A 7,395-nucleotide genomic window follows, 5' to 3' on the forward strand; every position below is an offset into this window, starting at 1 on the left:
CTACCTGGTTGGTTTAAGAAGCTTTGCATATGATCGATGGTCCAAGTGGTACTATTGTAGTGATGACTTTTCCCTTCCATTCTTTCTCAAAGATGGCGCAAGCAAGCTCCCAATAGAAGGTGATCATGAGAAAAGGTAAGTGTGGATCATTAGTACGTACTTTTGGTTCTGCCATATCTTCAACTGCTTCTAGGAGTATTTTTTTAACACATTGATCTTGTAAGTGCAGGGCTCTTCTTGGAGGGCGCCCCACTTTCGTCCACATCTTTGAGAAACTTGGCTATTACCCGGGTACTGGAGACACCGAGGAAATGGGAAAAGCATTCCTAGAAGCTGTGTTGGTATTTTGTGAGGCAAGGCGGGTCGTATGGATATTCATGGAAGTGAAGGAGAGAATTAAAAGGAAGGAAGAACCAAGGGACTTAGACTGCACCATCCCTGGTAGAGAAATCCACATGCACTATGCGTGGGGTGATGTTTCGGATTGGGGTCTTGACTCCAAACTAGTGTTAACTTCTGCCCAGAAAGGAGTGTACACGCCACCTAGGGACGACGATGGTAAGGCAGAAACTCTAGTAGTAATTGACAAGAGGAGCACGTTTGAGAGACTTATCGCACACGGAAGGGAAAGTGGACATCTGGGGCTGATAATGCGTGATGACGGTGTATTGGCTCCGGAGGGCAGCCGGGTGCTCATGCTGTTGAGGAAGAAGAAGGATCAGTTGGGAGCTAAATGCCGTGAACCGTATTTCCGTGAAGTGAAGGAGGATGAAGACGATGAGTGACGGCTGTACGTTCTGTGCTCCAGCAGGTCTGTTCTTTGCTAACCAGCAAGTTTTGGTTGGAACATAAGAAATACAGTACTGGCTACTATTTTATTTGCGCACCTCGGTTTCTCACACATCGCCTGTTTCCTTACTTCGCTGTGCAGGACCCAGCAAGTTTGCATCCTGCATTGTCAAGGAGGGGAGAAGAAAGAAGAAACTGCAGAGGAGAGTCTGATGGCGAGATGGCCAAGCTTCAGTCTGCTCGACGACTAGGCTGTGTCTGTGTGCACCTCGCCTCGCCTCGCCGTGTGTCAAGTCGCAAGTTTCGTCCTCTTTAGTTAGTGTTGAACACCAGAGTTGCAACTTCTGTTATCATCCTTTAATTTGGACAAGAACTATGCTAATTAACTGGTTGTTTCCTTCCGGATGTGTACTCGACAATGCATCGTTATGCCATGCACTTGGTTAATTTATTTCTCTCGTGTTATCTACAGCATTGCTCCGGCTTTTCTTTTTTGCTGTCTGAAGCATTGCGCGCGGTTGATTGGGTTTGGAAGCAGGGGAGGTTTTGGCTGTTCATTGCTAGGCGGACCAAGAGCTTGGTCACACTCACAGCACAAGGCGCACGATCTGCTCGGCGAGCGACGCTGACCAGAGCAGGCCTGCCGTCAACAACACCTGCAGCTGGTGAGCGGCGGAACGACGACGCCCACTCTATAGTTGCACTGTTGCGCACCTCACGCGGTTGTAAAATGCAACGGGTAATCATGAGGAGCTCTCCTCGGCAGTTTGCAAACACGCTTGAGGAGCTGTCCTCGGCGCCCCTTGCTGCTGTACCTTTGACGACAGGTCATTCTACCACGACCGAGACGACGACTCCTCGAGAACTTTGGTCATTTCTTCCAAGGCAATGCAGAGTGAGGCGGAGTGTAAACTCGACTCATTGATATGTAGACCCTGCAATAAATCATTTCTTTCTTTTTTGTTTCTTAACTTCCTCTTCTTTAAATAATGTTGGAATTGCAATAGAAAAGAACGATGATAATGTGTGTGTTTCGGTGGGAACGCTAAAACGAATGGAGATCAACAGACTAAAGGTTTCTCCTAAGTGTTTGAGCACCCTACCTAACCCTGATATTGAGGAGGATGGCCCGGTTTCCTTCCACTTTGTTGGAGTGGTTACCGAGGTTGGATTGGATGAAGAAAGACCTGGGTCAATGTTTTGTGACTTCATAGCATCTTTGCGTAAATCAAAATCCCATTTCTCAAAAAAGAAAAAAAAAAGAAAAACCCGTCCAAGAAGGAGAAGAAGTCCACTCCGACCCGAGTTTCCACGTGAGAGGCATGTCCTGAAATAGCAAAGGTCCTTCAGACTTGGCTAACTAAACACGTCGGTAATTGCTGCTGGAAGGGCAAGTTGATGTCATATGGGGGTCGATTAGTTCTAATCAACTCAGTACTAACTAGTATGCCCATGTTTTTACTCTCGTTCTTCGAAATTCCAAAAGGGGTCCGAAAGCGACTTGATTTCTTTAGATCTCGATTCTTTTGGCAGTCTGATGAGGCCAAGAGGAAATACCGTCTCGCGCGATGGGATATCCTTTGTCGACCTAAAGACCAAGGGGGTCTCGGTATTGAGAACTTGGAAACTAAGAATAAATGTCTAATGAGCAAATGGTTGTACAGGTTAGGGACAGAGCCGGAGGGCATGTGGTCTCAAATCCTGCGCAATAAGTATTTGCACTCGAAAACGCTAGCCCAGACTACCATCCGACCAACTGATTCACCGTTCTGGAAGGGACTTATGAGAACGAAGGATCTATTCTTTCGTAGGGTCAAATTCTTGGTTGGCAACGGGATGTCAACTAGGTTTTGGGAAGATACATGGTTAGGAGAGACACCTTTGGCCTTACAATATCCTACCCTTTACAATATTGTGCAACGTAAGGAAGATTACGTAGGTATCGTCCTTCAAACTATTCCCTTGAATATCCAGTTCAGACGTGCGTTAGTGGGTGCGAGATGGACAGCCTGGATGCACTTGGTTCGGAGATTGATTGAAGTTCGACTCGCCGACGTGCCAGACTCTACACAATGGAAGTTAACTAAAAATGGGATATTTACGGTGAAATCCTTTTATACAGATTTGATTAATTCTAGCCCCCTCTCAAGGTCACTTCATATATGGAAGATTAAAGTTCCTTTGCGGATTAAAATTTTCATGTGGTTTGTCCACAAGCAAGTAATACTCACAAAGGATAACCTTCTTAGAGGCGATGGGTAGGCAACTCGCGGTGTTGTTTTTGTGCTCAAGATGAGACAATACAACATTTATTCATTGAATGCCCACTTGCCAAGTTACTTTGGAGAATGATCCATATAGCTTTTAATATTAATCCCCCAGTAGATATTGCGTCTTTGTTTGGGACGTGGTTAGCTGGGGTTGAACAGGTCACGACAGCTCGTATTCGGATTGGAATATGTGTGTTACTATGGGCTATATGGAACTGCAGAAATGATATGATTTTTCACAGACAACACAACTTAACTTTTTTGCAGGTTATCTTCAGAGCTACAGCTTGGATCCGTACGTGGTCCTTACTCACTCCTATGGACTCCAGGGAGCCTTTGGTTACTGGGTGCAACTAATGGGAGATGGTAACTCGGGCTATATTCAACCGGTTCGGATGGCGGTCGCATAACAGGATAGAGGGCTAGAGAGCTTGTCCTTATTATCACCGTATCGGTTGTTTTCTTTTAGGCCCTTTATTATTTCCGATCTTGGCGCTTTGACTTTGCTCTGTTTGCGAGCTATAAGACCTTTATGATGATACTTTCTGGATTTTTACTAAAAGGGCCGCATGCATCATCATGATGCAGAGGCCAGGGGTATACCTCCATTTCCAAAAAAAATGTGTGAATTTCGTGTTAATTTCCGAGCCTGGTAAATGTGACTTCCGTACACATGTCCTAGACCACCTATCAGGTCGTTTTGACTTCACATGGCATAGTCTACTAACACAAGAAAGGTTTGGACGAATCTTACTTTGGGATATAAACCACAACCATGGACTTGTTAGCCTTTTCAACTGGTTATTTTCACATGAAATTTCACCTCCGAAACAGAGCTTGTAATTTTACATGGAGCCTTGTCGCAGTCTACGGGGCTGCCCAAGATGAGCATAAATCCGCTTCCTTCATGAATTGGTGAATCTGGCTAAGGATAACCCGCATCCAATGCTTATTGAAGAGGACTTTAATATCCTTGGTACTCGAAAGAGAAAAATAATGATAGTGATTGATGGTTTTATTCTTGTGCATGAAGACTCGCTGGACTTTCCTATTCAGTGCTTGTGATTGATAGTTTGAATCTTCAGAAAGCCTGTATGTCGGGGCGACAATTCACTTGGGCCAATAACCGTTCTGTGCCAACATACAAAAAGTGTGACAGGGTACTCATGGATACCGAATGGAGATAAAATTTCCTTTGGTAATTGTGCGGGCGCTAGAACATATCGATGCAACTATTAGATCATGCGCCTATCAATCGTGATTCTACTTCTACGAACCCATCTACTCGCCACCCTTTCAATTTTGAATTGAGATGGCCGCACGGGGAAGGCTTTGTAGGCATACGCAAGAATGTATGGGAGAGGCCCACCATTGGTCGCACATCTATTCAGAGATGGAACTTTAAAATAAGGGGCGTTGCTAACTCGCGTGCGCTCGTCGCAACGCGCGATTTCGGACCAGCTGGATATTCCCGATTTGGAAAGTGGCAACAGGTTTTTAGATGATTAAGGCTAGTCATAGTGGGAGTAACTTGGCTAGTAACATAACGCATCTCAAGGCAAATGTGCTTATGTGGCAAAGAGTTAATGAGGAGAGAGGTGTTTGTGGTAACATAATATGTTACTGTAACATAACGCACCCCAATGTAAAATGTGTCTACAACCTAATAAATGAATGCTTGCATGACACTAAACTTATGTTACTACCCACTATGAAGGTAGTAACATAGACTAGTAACATATGCATGTTATTACTCTAAGTTACTTCCCACTATGACTAGCCTAAGTGAAGGATTATGGGGTAATTGCGGTGGGCCCTCCTGAAAATCAGGGAGAGTTATAGTTGTTTAATGGGTGGGCCTGAAGACTTGCATGCGTTCTCTGGACTTTGCATGTACCTGGTGGGTCCCTATATGCTTTTGATCGATTTGATTGCTCCAACAAGCGAACGCGAAGGAGCTTTTCCGTAAAATAAGAGCCACAAGGAAATACCTCTCTGGAAGGACTAATTAAAAACACAAATGGAATTAATGTACAAAAGAGAAAATAAACACCTCTCCACCATTGTTGATAACCTCGATAAAATCGCGGAGACTTGCATCTTGTTACAACAAGAGCTTGAATGGAAAAATCAATCCAATGAGAACATTCCACGTCTTTTGTGACAAGAGAAAATCAAATATTACCGAAAATCCATAGCCGATTCCATCTTGAAGGGAGACAGTAATACAGGATACTTCCAACTGGTCGCCAATGGTCGACATAGGAAGAAGTGTTTTTTTAGTCTCCAACAAAATGAGAGGCAGATCAAAGGTCAGGCAGAGCTCAAAAGTTATATCTCCAAATACTACAAATCTCTGTTTTGGGTCACCAAATGAAGGTAACTTCACCCTTGACGAGACCCAAACCGATGATATTCCACAAGTCATGATAGAAGATAATGATATCCTCGCGGCACCATTCTTCGAGGAGGAGGTGAAAGTTGCCATGTTCCAAATGGAACATAACAAAGCTCCAGGACCAGATGGATTCCCCACTGAATTCTATCGGAATTTCCGGAATGTCATCAAGACAGACATATTGGACTTTTCAATTATTTTCATGTTGGCCAACTTGACCTTTTCAGGCTTAATTTTTGCGAGATCATTTGATACGGAAAATGAAGGAGGCTGAGCAGATCCAGTAATATAGACCCACATGTCTCCTTAATGTCAGCTTCAAGATTTTCACCAAAGTGGCTACTAAGAGGCTCAACACGGTTGCTGACCATGTCGTCCGACCATCTCAAACGACTTTCATTCAACGAACAAATATACTCGATGGAGTTTTAATCCTACATGAGTCTATTCACGAGATGCATCGGAAAAACATGAGTGGAGTAGTTTTCAAGATTGACTTTGTAAAGGCCTATGCCAAGGTCAAATTGTCATTCATTCAACATGCCTAAGAATGAAAGTATTCTCCAATAAATGGCGCTAATGGCTCCAAAATTTTGTTACTCGGGGCAATATGGCTGTCAAAGTCAATGATGATATGGGCCATTACTTTCAGGCAAAAAAGGACTACGGTAGGGGTGGTAGGGGGACCCCGTGCCTCCAATGTTATTTAAGATCATTGCAGACATGTTGGCTATTATGAGTTATCGCGCCAAACAGGACATTTAGATTTCAGGAGTAGTGCCACACCTTGTGGATGGTGGCCTCTCTATTCTGCAATATGCCTATGATGCAATTCTCTTTATGGAACATGACCTGGATAAGGCTCAACACCTGAAACTATGGCTTTCAACTTTTGAGATAATGCCGGCCTATTAACTTCCACAAAAGTGAATTGTTCTACTTTGGTGAAGCTAGTGAGGGGGCGGCTGTGTATGTTGGCCCGTTTGGTTGTGCGGCAAGCCAATTATTGAGTAAATGTTTGGGAATTCCAATTCTTTATCGGCTTCTCACTGCTACAAAGTGAAAACATGTAGAGGAGCGCTTAGAGAAATGGTTGGGCAGTTGGAAAGGCAAGTTGCTCTCTGTTGGAGGAAGACTGATCTTGATCAACTATGTACTTACAAATATGTTTCTCTATATTCTTTCACTATTCCAAGTCCCAAAAGGGGTCTTGCAGAGGCTAGATTATTTTAGATCCAGATTCTTTTGGGAAGGGGACACCGAAAAGAAAAGGTATAGGTTGGTCAAATAGAGCGCGGTTTGTAGACCTGCGGGAGAAGAATGAGGCCTTACTTAGTAAATAGGTGTTCAAGTTACTTGCTAAGGAAAAATGTCAATCTCTGCCGTTCCTTGCCACCGTCTTCTTGGGTATCTTGCCGAGCGTCTTGTTGAATGCTTCGATTGCGCTCCTTTGGCTTTAGCGCTAGAAGATGACTTGAATATCCTCCTGATGGTGCTTGTGATCTTTAATTTGGTCTTGACTGACGGTGACATACACCAGGGGTGGATCACCCAAAGGAGCCCAGCCTTAGGTTCACTAGGGCCCACAAGGCCCAAGACAAGAGTGAAACCCTAAGGAGGGCATTGAAGAGAAGGAGTTTGTTTTATCATGCGTCGAGGAAGAGGGAAAAATATAAGGGCATGCCAGTGCATCATAGTACACAGACAAAACAAAATAGGGAAATAGTCTCATTGGAGAGAACACAATTACAAGATTTCTGAAGAAAAAAGTTTGCTCTGTGGGCCTACTAGCACGATCAGCTTGGCTGTGGCGATGTGCGATCTCCTCGTTCCTGGGGCCTCAAAAGGCTCATGGTTAATTACTCCGTGAGATACATCTGATTAAGCCGTGTGGTCATCTTCATCGTCTTCGCTTCGCGTCTCCATGCATGATGACGG

General features: G+C 44.2%; 1 long non-coding RNA gene across 1 annotated transcript; it reads left to right on the plus strand.

The window, feature by feature from the left end:
- Positions 1-6: 6 nt before the first annotated feature.
- LOC119282601 lies at positions 7-1,251 on the plus strand. The gene is made up of 3 exons (XR_005138798.1): positions 7-135; positions 230-811; positions 932-1,251. It is a non-coding gene; the product is annotated as an uncharacterized LOC119282601 (long non-coding RNA).
- Positions 1,252-7,395: the final 6,144 nt, after the last annotated feature.

This window comes from Triticum dicoccoides, chromosome 3B (assembly GCF_002162155.2).
Source record: "Triticum dicoccoides isolate Atlit2015 ecotype Zavitan chromosome 3B, WEW_v2.0, whole genome shotgun sequence".
NCBI lineage: Eukaryota > Viridiplantae > Streptophyta > Magnoliopsida > Poales > Poaceae > Triticum > Triticum dicoccoides.